Source organism: Pinus tabuliformis, chromosome X (genome assembly GCF_031772625.1).
Source record: "Pinus tabuliformis cultivar Carrire ecotype Pingquan chromosome X, CPIR1, whole genome shotgun sequence".
Taxonomy (NCBI): Eukaryota; Viridiplantae; Streptophyta; class Pinopsida; order Pinales; family Pinaceae; genus Pinus; species Pinus tabuliformis.
The window spans coordinates 1,018,440,633-1,018,458,048 of record NC_142308.1 but is presented as its reverse complement, the minus strand read 5'-3'; the positions used below and the strand labels follow the sequence as shown (position 1 = coordinate 1,018,458,048).

The following is a 17,416-nucleotide window of genomic DNA, read 5'->3' as shown; positions in this document are numbered from 1 at the left end:
ACCTACAGCAGTTTCGTAGCGCAACTTTGGTCATTAATTTCTCTCATATCGTAATGGATTTGAGGAAACTGAAGGAGGTTTTTCTAGTTCAGTCTGTTAGGAATAAAAACCTCTTTCCATTTCCCAAAATAGGCTTTCAGTTGCTTTAGAGACCTCCTGGAAGTTGACTAGTAAAAACAGGGAAACAAAACTCCTCCTTTTTAGAGTTTCATTCTTATGCTCATCTTCGAATCCTTCTGTTGACCATGCTGTCTCTTTAATCATATGAAATGCATTAAATCAACCATGAAATCTAATCCCACACTTGAATTAAGACATAGCTCCTTTAATGCTGCCTGAAGCATCATCTAGCTATGAAACAATTTCCACTTTTATAACATGTAGCTTAGAATTCAACAAAAATGTCCTCCTTCTACTTGTTTTGCCCTTGCTGAATGTTGACACTTTGTAATTGATCTTTTGCAGAGATTCCCCTTTGAAAATATTTCCCTTTGTCTCTCAAAATTGGCCCATCGAATGATAATATGTAGCTACAGCAGTTTCGTAGCGCGCTACGAAACTGCTGTGCATGAGGCATCACCTACAGCAGTTTCGTAGCGCACTACGAAACTGCTGTGTAATTTCAAAAACACAGCTTACATGCCAAATTCGACTGTCTTGAGCTTCTTTATCTTGAAATTTCCTTCTCATCTACCTTGAAACTTGTTTGCTATGTGATTTTCCTTAGCTAAGGAATTCCTTTCTGCTGACTTAGTTGTATCTTCAAATCCTCGATTTACCTCTTCATAATTCTGATGTTGGGTCTGAGCCTATTATCAATCCATCTTATGTATCTTGCCTTGCTTGAATTTGATGAAGATTTCTTATCTCTTCTCACCATGGGCTTGTTTGCTCAAACTAAGAATTGGGTCAAATGTCTATTGCATGAACACGACCAAGATCAGCATGAATATGTCCAGGATCAATTAACTCTTCCCTTACCTTTTTTCTTTGAAATTTTGTCAGTGATAACAGTACCCATATCCTAACTTAAGACCAAATATTTATTAAAGAAGATCTATGTGATTTTTAAGTCTAGCTCATAGACCTTGAGACTAGAAATCTTCTTGTAAGGCCTAATGCCCTTGTTTACTTTCCCTACCCATGGTATATTCCTTGAATCCTATACATGGTGTGAAAAAATTCCTAATGGAATTGATATCCCATATATCCCTAATATTATTTAGAGAGGATCTATGTGGTTGTTCAATGCCAAATGCATGGCCCTTGAGCATAAGAAGCTTCATTTTAGAAGTAAAGGCCTTTTTCTCCTTCCCTCATACTAACTATTAATATCCAAAGAATAGTAATGGTGACTATATTCTTAGTCTAAGGCCCTTTTCATGTCCATTGATAAAGGTCTTGAGAGTTATTTCTGGTGTGCAAAATGTGGTAATGTTGTGCAAATATTAGTAAATATTAAGGCCCTAATAGAAATTCCTCCATTGGTCATAACCTCTCATAATGCTAAATCTGGGCAATTGGCCTCATTGTGATAGGTGGAAGCTTAGTTCAAAAAAAAATTTGTCAAATCTTTAGGAGGGGGCATGTTATCATACCTTTCTATGTCTATGTTGAAACAAGAAGAAACCTTGACATGATTTTAATGTTGAGTCTTTTAATTTGTCTCAATACATGAGAAATGGTGCCAACATAAACAACTAGAGTTTCAAGAAGGTTATACTCTGACACACATAAATATCATTGCATATGACCACTAATTACATTTGTTGAAACTTAAGTTTTACATGTTAAATGACTTATATACTTGTTTATTTTTATTAAATCCTTAATTTAATATCATGCATAAATTTTTGTTTTAAATATTATTATTCACGTTTAAATTTTTATTTTTTTAAATAGTATATATATATAATAATTTTATAAGCATTGTTACCTTATACTAATATTAGTGTAATTGTCTAAATCATTTCACTTTATTGTTATTATTAAAAAAATATTTGTATTCTATTTTATTTGTTAGTTTGTGAGTATGTGTGGCAATCCCAGTGGCACTGACACGACACAAAGTTGATTATATTTAATTCAACATGTACATAGTTTGGAGATCTGCACCCCTACATGTCTTGCATCCATCGACCATCTTTAGGTTGAGCCCTTAGATGAGGATGCAACGATGTTTCAAGCTTTAATATCCTCTAGTGTCCTCTCTCTCAAGAAGAAACCAAGAATAAAACCACACTCCAATTTCATAAAGTTGGAGGTCCACTTGAAACTTTATCGAACCCCTGTTCTGAACTGTCCACGAAAAAACTGGCTATTCTTAGTGCGAGTTACTAGCTCTTTGGTGCCAAATTTTTTTTTCCTTTTGCGGGAGGGTTTTGGTTTGCGCTAAGAGATTTCAGACGAAATTCGTGATGTGGTTAGAAATTTTTAGGGGTTGGGAAATTCTTTATATATTTGTAGCTTCTACCATAAATAGAAAAGCATTGGAGAGAACTTGGAGGCTCTTGAAGAGGCGGGTAAAAGCTAATTTGTAGTTGAAGTCTACAGCAGGTAACAACTAATTCACAGTTAAAATCTACAACTTTGGGGTTGACATCACACGTTAGTTGGGTTTATATATTTCCTATCTTCATGCATTTTTACATGTCTTCATATATATTCATGTTTATCTACTATGTTCTTGCATCCCTCAGATCCACGTTTCCAATAATAGGCATATCATCCTCATTTTATGCATTCCACAATCAGATGTGAACCTGAATTCTATCAGGTTTCATTTACAGGGTTCATTTACGTAGAAGACCCAAATTCACATACAATGAATCACATACACAGAGTATAAACTTTAAAATAATGCAACATGATGGGATGGAGGAACCATAGTAAACTTATATAGAAGAAACTAGTTTCTCATTCCACCGATAGAAGAACTCAGCCTACTTAAACCCTTTTATGACTTCTATAGAGATAATTGTTATCACTTTCTATATACAAGCAAGAAGAATCCTCAAGATCCTGGAAGCGATCATTTTGACAATTGAAACAAAGATAGGGAGGGGGTTTTGGTTGCATAAAGTTTGATATCAAGAATCTGCAAGGAAGGTTCACTTAATCAAGCTAAAAAACAGAAGTAGCTTAGATTGTAGGCAACTCCATTCAAGCCCCCAAATCAGTTGGGTGTCATTGAGACTTACGCACACATATAAGAGTGTGGCCTTAGGGTTAAAACTTAACGCAACATCCAATTAATCATTTATCAATAAGCAAGAAATATCGTACCACAACGATTTCTTCAGCATCCATACATCAACATTTTAATCAGTCTGTGATAAAAAAAATCCCAATGTATTTTTCCAAGACCTAGATAGCCTATAATCAGTGCTTAACTCTATGTAAAGAGATAAAGATAGAGTTGATTAAGAAAGTCTGAGATTGTGAAAAAGATCCTTTCCAAGTTAAATCAGATTAGGATGCCTTTCTTGGAGGATAAACATTAGATAAATGATGATATGTGTTGAAGAATGTAACTAGGTTCAGTCTTCATAAATGTATTTAAGTCACAATATATTTTATTTGTCAAAAGAAAGAAAACAAAAATTTGTTATTACTAAAAATTGACTTATTAAAGCATGGGTTTCATGCTTGGGTCAATTATTTTTTAGGTTAAAGCCTCCATTGCAGGCTTCTAGGGTTTGTGTCAGGTGTCCTTGTCCATGTCATAATGTAAAGAACCCTTCTTGGGAATTATTTGTCAAGAAAGAAATTTATTTTATATTAAAATTAGTCTTCTAGGCCTCCTCCACCAAGTCAGCCTCAAAATTGGACAAGTCGGCCTAAAACTGGGCAACATAATGACTATATAAAGGCGACAACTTGACCTCATTTGTCACTCACTCAACAAGTTCAATATGCAACTTATGGGGCCAAAAAGAGGTGTGAATTTCAATGAAGAAGAGAAGAAGGAAAGCGAAGAAAAAGAAGGTCTCTCTCAAGCATAAAAGGTCTAAATTTTCTCTCTCTTTCCCAAACATGTGAATTTGTGTAGCTGCTAGAAGGGGGCTGAAATTTTGCAGTAACTGGGAGGTCGAAATTCTTTTGTTGGGGGTCAAAATTCTGCAACTAGGAAGTCGAATTACTAGATTGAAGTTGTTGATAAGAAGAAACTAATATATTATATTGGGAGGTTTAATTAGTGGAGGAGGAAAGTCTATTGGTCTAGGTTTTTAGTCCATCTCAATCTGAATTACTAAAGGAAGAGTTTTTTACTGGATTTTCCCCTATATAGGGGTTTTAGCCCTGGTTGTCTGCCTACATTTGGTGTCCCTCATCTTCATGATTTTTTTTATAATTGCTTGATGAAACTAAGATAAAGAAGAACATAATAAATTTAATAAGAACATAAGAATATCACAAGAAATTATCAACATAAGAAAATATTTCTTCCTTTCCGAATTTTTAACATGGTTTCATAGCTAAGGTGAAAGAAGGAAGAAAAAGGCAAGTTGAATATCTAAAGGATCAAGGAAAGGTCATTAAAGAGGATCATATAAGGAGATAAGTCTACCATCTATAAGAAAAATAACAAACTCAATGAAGTGAGAAAACAAATTAGAAGGGGCCTCCAACTACAAGGCCTAGAAAAAGAGAATAGATCTCATTCTCGAAAAGAATACAATTTTAGATCTTGTTCAAGGAAAAGTCAAGAAGCCTATTGATGAATCAAGTAATGCAGATAAAGTAAAGTTTAGAGAAATTGAAATCCTAGCTATGAAACTAATAGTGGATGGTGTTAAGGATAACTTAATTCCATATATATCAAACATAAATTCCACTCAAGAAATTAATGAGGCTCTCTCCAAGTGATTCACAATCAAGAAAATTGGTTAAATAGCAAGCCTAAAAAATGAAATAAGAAATGTTAAGATGAAAAATGATGATATTTTTTCATCATAATCTATAAGGATATCTAGAATCAAGGATGAACTCCAAGAAATATATGAAGTGGTCCTGGAAGAGGAGCTCGTAATTACTACCCTTCTAAGACTACCTAAATCTTGGAGTGCCTTTACATCAGGACTCAACAGTTGGAAGGATATGCCAACATTTGAACAAATGTGGAATGCATGTAGTCAATAAGAAGCCAGAATATCAATCGTAAACAACAAAAAGGAGAATGAAGAATAAAACACCTTGAATGCTTACTCTTCTCATCACAAAAAGAATGGAACCTTCAAGAAATTCAAAGGACCAAAGAAGAAAATGGACCTATCCAAGGTTGAATGTTACAATTGCAACAATATGGGACATTACCAGAGTCATTGTCCTAAGAATCCAAGAAATAATAAAAGAAATAGGGATCAAGCAAATGTCGTTGATGAAGCTCCATTTAAAAAGAACACGACAGAAGAAGAATTGGAAGTCAAGGACTTATACTACTAAGTCATTGTTGGGTCCCTATAATACTAGTGATTACCCCATTACTATTGTAGTTATACCCCTTATTAATATTGTTGTGCCCCTATTGCCCCCATATTGTTATTACTATGCCCCATAGAATCCCTCTATTGTTATTTTTATGGCTTTATATTATTATTGTTAGGTCGGTTGGATTATATTGTGACTCCTTAGACTCCTATATATAGAAAGGAGGTTTTGTCATTTGAATCATCCAAGAATTGTTCATTTATGTAATGTAAAGGAGGTTTCCCCCTCGAAGAGGCTGAATTCTAAGGTGTTGATCTATATTTTCTTTCTTTTCTTGAGCTGGTTTCATAACATTTGGTATCAGAGCTTTAGATTATAGGGTTTCGCTGCTCCAAACAAGTCATCGTGGTATTTTCGCTATAACTTTTTTTCTGCGACGTTTCAGAAGTTGCAAAAAAAACCCATTTGAGAAGAAATCGCGCTGAACCTTGGATCTAAATTTTAGAACTTTTCGCAAGCAATTCAATTCTTTTGAATATCATGAACCTATGGGAGAATATGTATTGACTAGCCCAATGCTTGTGAATATCATGAACATATGCGTGATCATGATCATGCTATTCATCTGATTCCAGGAAGTGTTCCTCCAAACATCAGGCCGTACAGATATCCCTATGTCCAAAAGAGTGAAATTGAACGTATGGTTGCATAGATGCTAGAGGCTGGTATAATTCAACCGAGTCAAAGTTCTTTCTTTGCTCCAGTAGTATTGGTGCACAAGAAGGATGGATCATGGCGCATGTGTCCGGATTATAGGGAGCTCAACAAGCTCACTATTAAAGATAAGTTCCCCATTCCTGTCATTGATGAATTACTGGATGAATTGCATGGATCAATTTACTTCACCAAGTTGGATCTTTGTTCAGGATGTCATCAAATCAGAATGAAGACTGAAGACATTCCGAAAACAGCATTTAGAACTCATGAGGGTCATTATGAATTTTTGGTCATGCCTTTTGGCCTTACCAATGCACCTTCAACATTTCAAGGTTTGATGAATTCAATTTTCAAACCATTCTTTATAAAATTTGTGTTAGTATTTTTTGATGATATACTAATCTACAGCAAGTCTTGGAAGGATCATGTTGAACATGTTGACAGGGTGCTACAACTATTGGAGGAGAAACAATTATATCCAAAAAGATCCAAATGTTTCTTTGGAGTCCAGGAGGTGGAATATCTGGGTCATATTATATCTCATGAAGGAGTTAAGGTAGACCCTAGCAAAATTAAAGCCATTAAGGAATGGAAAATCCCCACATCCATAAAGCATCTGTGAGGATTTCTCAGGTTGACAGGGTATTATCGCAAGTTTGTTAAGAATTATGGGAGAAGAGCAGCACCTCTAACAACATTATTGAAGAAAGATGCATTTTCATGGACTCCGAAAGCAACAAAGGCCTTTGAACATCTTAAAGAGGCAATGTGCCAAGCACCGGTCTTAGCTACACTAGACTTCACAAAAACCTTTATTGTGGAATGTGATGCTTCAGGAAATGGAATTGGTGCTGTTCTAATGCAAGATGAAAGACCCATTGCTTTTGAAAGTCGTCCAGTCAAGGGAAAGTTTTTAAGAAAAGCTATTTATGAGAAGGAAATGGTTGCAACACTCCATGCACTTAAGAAATGGCGACCCTACCTAATGGGAAGACACTTCAAGGTAAAAACGGATCATGATAGCCTTAAATACTTTTTAGAACAAATATTATCCTCTAAAGAGCAACAAAAGTGGGTCACAAAGATGTTGGGTTATGACTTTGAAATCATCTACAAAAAAGGGAAGCAAAATGTGGTGGCAGATGCACTCTCAAGAAAGGATGAGGATGTGGAAGCATTGTTGTGTGCCATTTCTATTATCTAACCAGATTGGATAAATGAAGCAAGGGAGGAATGGAAGAATGAAGAAGAAGTGTGGGCACTTATTCGGAAGTTACAACAAGATTCCAATACATCTGATACATTTAGCTGGCAAAATGATTCGTTATGGTACAAATATCGCTTATACCTCTGTAAGAATTCCCAGCTAAAACAAAAGATTCTTATGGAATTGCACACTTCTCCCTTAGGAGGCACTCGGGATTTTTAAAAACTTACCACAAGATTAAGAAGGAATCTTTTTGGGATGGCCTTAAATCAAATATTCAAAATTTTGTGGCGGAATGTTTGGTTTGCTAACAAAATAAAGTTGAAAAAATTAAGACACCGGGTCTATTACAACCTTTATCCATTCCAAGCCAACGTTGGGAGGAAGTTTCAATGGATTTTATCACAGGTTTACCCAAGTTTGAGGGAAAGAGTGTCATCATGGTGGTAGTTGACAGACTTACCAAGTATGCACGCTTTTGTGCATTATCACATCCATTTAAATCCATTACTGTTTCTACTGCATTTATGGAAACAATTCAAAAGCTACATGGAAACCCAAAGATTATTGTAAGTGACAGAGATCCCATTTTCACTCGAAATTTTTGGACAGAATTATTTTCTTGTCTTGGTACTTAGTTAGCTCATAGCTCATCTTATCATCCTCAATCTGATGGGCAAACTAAGATAGTAAACAAATGTTTGGAAGGATATCTTCATTGCTTTGTATCTGATAAACAGACACAATGGGTCAAATGGTTGCCTCTGGCTGAATGGTGGTATAACACTTTCTTCCATACAACAACAAAACTGACCCCATTTATGGCACTTTATGGGTATCAACCACCATCCATCACATCATATTTAAGAGAAAATTCTAAGGTTCAGGTAGTGGAACATCACATCGAACATCAACAACAAGTCCTCCAACTCTTAAAGGATAACCTCGTGTTGGCACAGAATAGAATGAAACAACAGGCAGATCAACATCGCAGTGAAAGAAGTTTTGATGTAGGTGATTGGGTATTCCTACGGCTACAACCATATAAGCAAATGTCCCTCAAGCAAGCTAATAAGGATAATAAATTATCACCAAAGTATTATGGTCCGTACAAGGTGTTGCAAAAGATTGGTACTATGGCATACAAATTGGAGCTTCCTGCAGCTTCTCGATTGCACCCAGTTTTCCATGTTTCATGTTTAAAGAAGGTTATAGGCGAAAAGCTCCCAGTTCAAACAATATTGCCAGAACTTGACGAGGAAGGAAAAATTATATTGGAATCGGAAGCAGTCACAGAAACAAGAACTCGACAGCGACGAAATCGATCAATTTCAGAGTATCTTATGAAGTGGAAGAAATTATCTGCTGAAGATTCCACATGGGAGGATGAGAATTTTATGCAGAAGTATCCATAACTACTCAAGCGTTGAGGACGACATTTTTTTGAAGGAGAGGGGCATGTTGGGTCCCTATAATACTAGTGATTACCCCATTACTATTGTAGTTATACCCCTTATTAATATTGTTGTGCCCCTATTTCCCCCATATTGTTATTACTGTGCCCCATAGAATCCCTCTATTGTTATTTTTGTGGCTTTATATTATTATTGTTAGGTCGGCTAGATTATGTTGTGACTCCTTAGACTCCTATATACAGAAAGGAGGTTTTTTCATTTGAATCATCCAAGAATTGTTCATTTATGTAATGTAAAGGAGGTTGCCCCCTCGAAGAGGATGAATTCTAAGGCGTTGATCTATCTTTTCTATCTTTTCTTGAGCTGGTTTCATAACATTCATCCCTTACACATATCCTCCCTTGGTCTTCTATTCTAAGTTTTGAATTGTTTTCCTTTATGTTTTGATCTCTAGAATTTGTAGGTCTAAGAGGTCTTGTTAGAACACCTTTTATTTTGATAAAGTTGTAGGTATCCATCAAGATTGGATTAAGAGGAGCCCTCACCATTTTATGAAAGATAAGTATCTTACTCCTTATCTTATCTTTAATGTTTGGTTTCCCTCTCTTATAAAGATGTGTTTGTATTATATGCTAATAATCTTTCTCTTTATATTTTTCCTTGGCTAGGGAAGTTTGCTAATTGCTCAAGGATTATGGAGAAGACTTCGAAGGATAAACTTGAAGTATGAAATAAGTTCTATTGAAACCCTTCAAGCATTGATGTCCTACACGGTTTGTTAAGAAACAACCCAAGGTATGTCTTAGCATATAATCTTTGTACAAAGATCTCGTTATATAAAGGTACGATCATTCTTCTTTTAAATTTTTCTTTACATTACCAACATCGTTATGTCTACGGTTTTGAATCATAAGATATTCTTGTTTGGGTGATTAATCATTAGATTGAGTCTACCATCATTATATTTTGATCATTCATATGTAACCCTAAAAGGTTCTCTATAAAACCCCAACCTAAGGGTATGTCCATAGTTATGAAACCCTAGTCTACTTAGGGTTAATGATAAAGTCTAGAAATCATTTTCCCTTGTTTAAAGTCTTGGTATTGTTATAATAAAAACCATAGTCCTTTAGGGTTTGCTGCTAATGTTTATAATGAAGCCCTAGACCTTTAGGGTATGGTAAAATATGGTTTATGACTAAAATCTTTTTAATTTATATAGTAAGATTCTACGGATAAAACCCTGGGTGTATATTCATTTGTATGACCAAAAACCTGCGTCTGAATAAATTGTTGTATATCTAAATTTGATTTATTTATGTTTGTGTCCTAGGTTTACCTAGTAAATATTGATGATAAATGCATCCTAGATATGTATATTCGAGTATGTTAACCTAATTGTTGTTGCTCATGTGAATTCTAGGGTTTATGACAAAGACCTAGTAGAGATTGATATTTTAGGATATGATGATATTATTTTCAATATGATTTAGTCTAGGGTTTGCATCAAACCTTAGTAAAATCTGAAACATTAGATGCATAGTAGAATTGTTATTTGACTAAATTACTGATATCTAAGGCTTTGTGTATCAAAAATGAAATATAGGGTTTTCAATAAACTATAGTAGAGTCTGTCACATATATTTGAAAGTAATATTAAAGCGCTAGATATAATTAGACTGATATATTGATTGAGTTGCTAATGTAGTCTAGGGTTTATGAGAAAACCCTAGGGAGAGTATGTAACTTTTGTTGATTATGAACCTAACTAGGTTTAGGTGTCTAAAGTCTAAATGCTTCCATTATAGTAATATGATTCTAATATAGTTAACTTCATGCTTCTATATATATATTTGGTTATACTTGCTATTAAATTGTTGCATGTGCTTAACCTTCACGATGATGAAGATGCTCATATAAGCATGATGAAGGAAGCTATATGTCAATATGACCTTGATGATGTAAGAAGAAATGAAGCTATGAAAGGTTCTCCAATGTTATAGAAGAAGGAAGTAGTTGATCTCCCCAAGTTAATAGGGAAGGCATATTATGATAGTAAATACTTTAAAGTAAGCAAGATTACTATCAATAAATGTTCACAAAGACCTTGAGATCCAACAATGGTGGGGAATATACTTCAAAAGAATTGGTTGCATATTGTAAGGAAGCAAGTATTAATAGGGGGCTCATTGTTCCTTACAATACTGAACAAAATGGAGTTGTAAAAAGGAAAAAATAGAACAATTGAAGAATGCATACGAACTATGATATTTGATCAAGACCTTCCAAAGTTTCTATGGGGTGAAACAACTATGACAACAATATATATACAAAATAGAAGCCCTCATAGAATTCTTGGGAATATGACACCTAAAGAAGCATTCACAGGGAAGAAGCCATGTGTGGACCATCTTTGAATCTTTGGGTGTCCCGCATACATCCATTTTCCAAAGGACAAGTGAAAGAAACTAGATTCTACAAGCATCAAAGGGGTCTTCATTCGCTACAGTCTTTCTTCAAAGGCATATAGAATCTACATTAAGGAAGGAAGACAAATTGAAGTAATAAGGGATGTTATATTCGATGAGAATCATGCCTACAAGAGATCCAAGGATATTTCAATTGATTTCGATGATGAAGATACACCACTATTTGAAGAAGAAAAACATCATGATGAGACAACTCCTAACCAAGGACAAGAAGATGAAGGATCAAGTGAACTAATTCAACCTACGAGCATACCTGAAACAAGGAAGAAGCCAAATTGGTTGAAAGCTACTCTTGAAGATGTCGAAGGACATGGAGCTGCTAAAGGAACTTTTAGAGCAAGAAAAATACCAAAAAGACATTCGGGATATGCAGCATACATGACAAAATTGATAGAAGTTGAAACAACTATTTTTTGAAGAAGTTGCTCATCAAGAAGAATGGAAGAAGGCAATGCAAGAAGAATATCAATCCATCATGAAAAATGGAGTCTCAGAAATCATTCCTAAGCCAAGGGACAAATCAGTTATCACTTCAAAATGGATTTACAAAATCAAACATGTGATTGATGGAAGTATAGATAAATAAAAAGCTAGATTTGTTGCAAGGGGTTTCTCTCAAAAGGAAGGTATACTACTATAAGATATTTGGTTTTGCTAGCTGCTACAATGGGAATGGAAGTAAAAACTATTTTTTTGAATGGGACCATCAATGAAGAAGTATACATTGAACAACCCGAAGGCTTTGAAATAAATAGCAAGGATACACATGTTTGCAAACTTAAGAAAGACCTATATGGTTTAAAGCAAGCTCCTAGGCATGGTATGAAAGGATAGATGCATATCTCTTAAGAATTAGGTTCGTTAAAAGTTCTGCATATCCAAATCTCTACATTAAGGTAGTGAACAATGAACCAATCATTATACTACTTTATGTAGATGATTTGTTTATTACAGGTGTAGAGCACAAAATACAAGAATGTAAGAAGCTGTTGACAGCTGAATTTGAAATGAAAGATTTGGGACTTATGCATTATTACTTGGGTTTGGAAGTTTGGAAGAAACTTGGAGAAATATATATGGGTCAAGGTAAATACATAATCAAGATTTTACAGAAATTTAGTATGATGGATTCCGAGCCTATGACTACTCCTATGATGTTAAAAATGGAAACTAGGGCCAAATTACACCTTAGGAAAACTCATATGATGGAGATGATTATTGCATTGGATTCCTATTTTCAAGAAGTCCAATTTTGATACAAATATCATCTTATTTTGACAAGCAAAAGTGGAATTTTAAATTTATTCTCTCTAATGCACAAGTTGTCAAGGTCGGCCTCAATCAAATGTAGGCTCAAAAAACCCAATAGATGTGTCTCCACACCCTCAACGATTTGTATAAATAGGAGTGACCTCTCTCCTCATTTGGACATCACTCATCATCACTCATATATCTCTCTCCTCTTTTTATTGGTTCGTACAACTTGGAGGCATTTTCTCTCTACTTTGCATGTGTGGCAGGAGACCAAATTCTTCTGGGGCAAAACAACCTGAATTACAGGAAAACAGACCAGCATTGACCAAGACTTATTTGACCTACGTTAACTTCGATCTTGGGGGAAAAATTTTTATTTTTGCAGGCCACATTTATTGGAATAGAAAACGAGGTGATTGGGACAATTTGACAAGCGTTGACTTCAACATTTGACCGCAGAAATCACAACAGTGTTTGACTGGGTTTGACCAAACTATTTTGGGCTAACTTTGATTCTCTTTGAAGGCTGAATTGGATTGTTGTTGACCGAGTTGCTTGGAGGACGTTTTGGTGATGATTTGACCAACGTTGACTTTCTGGTTAGGGTTGTAGTTGACTGTTGATTTTGACAGGGTTATTTTGACTATGTATTGGGCAAGTGAATTTGATATATGTACTCTCTCTCTACTGAACTATTGAATAATAAGAAGAAGATTTGATCAAAGGGTTTTCCCCACATTGGGTTTTTTCCCTGGCATCCGCCAAATCTTGTGTCCTCTTGTCTTGGCTTGTCTTCTGCACATGTTTTTATGTTATATCTACATTTACTGTCAATGTGTTTAAGTTAATATGATTTCTACTGGAAATAATTGGAAATTGTCATTGGGTTGATAAGGAACATTGAAGTAAATTGTGCTAAAGCATAGAATACACCATTGTTATCTAAAATTAACATGGAATCAGAGCTTGGGTGAAGACAAAGCCCAAGCAAGAGGGAGGAAAAGAAAACACTAAGGGAAGTTGTTGGACAAGAACTTGGAACTAGTCCCAATGATAACTACATCCTACTTCAAATCCCAGGACAAGCTTAAGGACAAATCTGACTATCATGCATGGAAGATGTCTCTAGATTTGACATTGGAAGAAAATTATGCCATGGACTATGTCAAAGGAAGAGTAGTGGAGCCTCCTTCAAATGCATCCACAACTGCACAAAAAAAGTGCAAGAAAGGTGAGGTTAAAGCTAAGAAAATTATTGTTGATTCTATTCACAAGCCTTTGGTTTCCTATATTTCTAATTTAGAAACATCTAAGGAGATGCATGACAAGTTGGTTTGGATGTTCAAATTAAATAATGAAAATCAAGTTCTCTCTCAAGAACAAGTTGAAAGACATCAAGATGAATAGAGGAGAATCCATCCAATCCTACTTCATGAGGATTACCGAGATCAAGAATGATCTCCTATCTATTGGAGAATTCATTGGTGATAGGGATCTCACTCTTATAGCACTTGGAGGCCTTTTAAGAGAATGGGATGTGTTCAACACTACCATCCTCAATAATGACAAGATTCTTGGATTTGATGAGTTGTTGGTTAGAAGCACTCAAGAAGAAATAAGGATGATGGAAAGAGACAAGCCCTCAAAGGGAATAAATCCTATCGCCTTCTCCGCTCATGATAAGAGGAAGAATAATGTTGGTCCAAGAAGACAAGGTCAAGGGTTCAAGCCGAGATTCAAAGAAGGAAGAAAAGGTAGTTTCTTTAATTGTAACAGGTTTGGCCACTTCGCTAGAGAGTGTCCTCACAAGAAGGATACTCTAAGAGATGATGACAACCATAACAAAAACTGCAAGGGAAATGGAAATCAAAGGAATAATAAGTTCAACAACAAAGGAAAGAGGAATGCCCCCATTACTCGAAATGGAAATGGTCATCCTCCCAAGAAGTTGAGAAACTCTAGGTATGAATAAGTTAATGTTGGTGAAAAGCAAAAAAAAAATTATCTTATTTCTTCCCTCACCAGTGCCTCTCCTCTGGATACATTTGATCATTGGTTGATTGATATTGGTGCCTCAAGGCACTTGACTGGGTACAAGGAGGCTCTCTCAAAATTGATTGAAAAGAAGAAAAATATGGAGATTATACTTGGGGATAGTGCCACTTATCCCATGAAAGGAATTGGGACTATTACTCTTCACTTAAATCAAGGTCAAACCCTTCATTTACAAGAAGTGTTGTATGTACCTGATCTGAAAAAGAATCTAGTCTCTATTTCTATGATGGAAGATAAAGGTTTCAAGGTGACATCCATTGATAGGAAGGTTCGTGTTTGGAAAAGGAACCCAAGAGATGCATTCACTCTTGGATTCATGGTTGAAGGTCTATATCAGGTTGGAGGAAGTCCCTTGGGAGAAATGACTTGCGATACTTGGGACATCTTTGGGTGGACATTTATACTATGTTATTTTTGTGGATGACTTCTCTTGCAAAACATGGATCTATTTCTTAAAGAAGAAGGATGGTGTTCAAATGGTTCCGCTCTTTCAAAGCCTTAGTCGAGAATCAAATAGGGAAGAAGATCAAAATATTGAGGACCAATAATGGGATCGAATATGAGTCAAATGAATTCATTGACTATTGTAGATAAGTTGGGATTAAGAGGGAGACCACTACTACATACACTCCTGAACAAAATAGTGTTACTGAAAGGAAGAATCGAAATATCATAGAAGCCACCCGTGCCATGCTTCATGACCAAGGTCTACTGAAGTTCTTATGGGGAGAAGTTGCTAACATCGTTGTGCATGTTCAAAATAGATGCCCACATAAAGCATTGGACTTCAAGACACCCGAAGAAGTATTCAATGGTAAGAAACCTGATGTTTCTCATTTTAGAATTTTTGGTTGTCTGTTATATTTTCATGTGCCGAAAGAGAAAAGAAATAAACTAGATGCATCTAGGAAGAAAGGAACGTTTATGGGATACAGTGAAACTTTGAAGGCATATAGAATCTATGTGCCTAGTCAAAGGGAAGTGGAGATAAGTCAGGATGTCACTTTCGATGAAGATTCTACCCTTAGGAAAGACCAATATCTTCTTATCCCTAGCAAGGACAATAAATATGAGGATGCAGGAAAGCACGATGAACCTCCCACTGATGGTCTAATGCCCGATGTTGAAGGTTCAATGGATCCCATTGATCCACCTCCTAGTGACCCCACTACTTCAAGAAAAAGACCTTTGTGGCTCAAAGATATTCTTGAAGATGCTAAGAAACATATTGCATCGAGGGGGGCATTTCGTGAAAGCAAGAAGCCAAACAAATACCAAGGGTACTTAGCTGCCATGAGTACCATTGTACAATCTGATCCTTGTACATTAGAAGAAGCCGTGAAACACCAAGTTTGGAAAGATGTGATGAACGAGGAGTATGATTCGATCATGAAGAATGATGTTTGGGATGTGGTTCCTAGACCCAAGCACAAGTAAGTGATCACTTCAAAATGGATCTACAAGATCAAACATGGAGCTGATGGGAGTGTTGAAAAGTTCAAGGCCAAATTTGTTACTCGAGGATTCTCTCAAAAGGAAGGAGTAGAATATGATGAGATATTTGCACCAGTTTCCTGATATACCACCATTCGTTCAATCATAGCCCTTGTTTCCTCTCAAGGATGGAGCCTTCACTAAATGGACGTCAAAATTGCCTTCTTGCATGGCTCGCTTAAGGAGGAAGTCTTTGTAGAACAACCTAAGGGGTTCAAAGTTCAAGATCGTAAGACACATGCATGTAGGTTGAAGAAATCCCTCTATGGGTTGAAGCAAGCCCCCAAGGATTGGTATGAGAGGATTGATAACTATCTTATGAAGTTGGGATTTACAAGAAGCGATGTTGACCCGAACCTATACTCAAGGTTGAAAAGGAAAAGCCTCTCATTCTGGTCCTTTATGTGGATGATCTCTTTCTGACAGGTGATGACTCTCTCATTCATAAGTGCAAGGGAAGTTGGCTTCTGAGCTTGAGATGAAGGACCTAGGAATGATGCACTATTTCCTAGGGCTGAAAGTCTCGAAAAAGCTAGGTGAGATTTTTCTTTCTTAAGGAAAATACATTGTGAAGTTGCTTGAAAGATGTAGGATGGTGGATTGCAAGTCTATATCTACTCTGATGGAACTCAACTTCAAGAAGATGTGTGGAAGTTTGTTGGGCCCATATTAGCGAACCCTTCCAAGTATCGTCAACTTGTGGGGGGCTTGATGTTCTTGGTCAACTCTCGTCCTAACATATGCTTCGTTGTGAACACGTTGAGTCAATTTATGGTCGAGCCTCATCACATTCATTAGAATGCTGCCAAAAATCTCTTGAGATATCTCCGGGGCACAATCCACTATGGACAGAGATACACTACCGGGAACTTGAGGCTACATGGATATTCAGATGATGACTGGGCTGGAAGTGTGGTGGATTGCAAGAACACATCTGAGTGTTGCTTCTCTTTGGGGTCTGCTTCAATATCGTGGATGAGAAGGAAGCAAAAATCGGTTGCTTTAAGCACCGCTGAGGCTGAGTACATTACTGCGAGTATGGCTTGTTGTCAAGCTGTTTGGTTGAGGAAGCTCTTTAGTGAGCTATTTGAGCACGTGCTAGATACCACCTTAATCTTCTGCGACAAGAAAAGTGGGATTCACCTATCAGAGAATCCTGTGTTCCACGACCACTCCAAGCAAATTGATATTGCGTAACACTTTATTTGGGATATGGTACAACGGGGAGAAATAAGGCTCCAACACATCAGGATGGATGAGCATGTTGCAAACATTCTCACGAAGCCTTTGGGGAAGGTAAAATTCTTAACCTTCTGAGAGAGACTTGGAGTCATGGAATGACCCTCCCATGAGGG

At 36.2% G+C, this 17,416-nt stretch overlaps 1 long non-coding RNA gene across 1 annotated transcript in view; it reads left to right on the top strand.

Annotated features, from left to right (window-relative positions):
• Positions 1-2,126: 2,126 nt before the first annotated feature.
• The window catches only part of LOC149143198 (uncharacterized), a 45,326-nt gene continuing 30,036 nt past the window's right edge, over positions 2,127-17,416 (top strand). The window contains exon 1 of the long non-coding RNA XR_016264287.1: positions 2,127-2,556. This is a non-coding gene — a long non-coding RNA (uncharacterized LOC149143198). The remainder of the gene's footprint in view (positions 2,557-17,416) is intronic.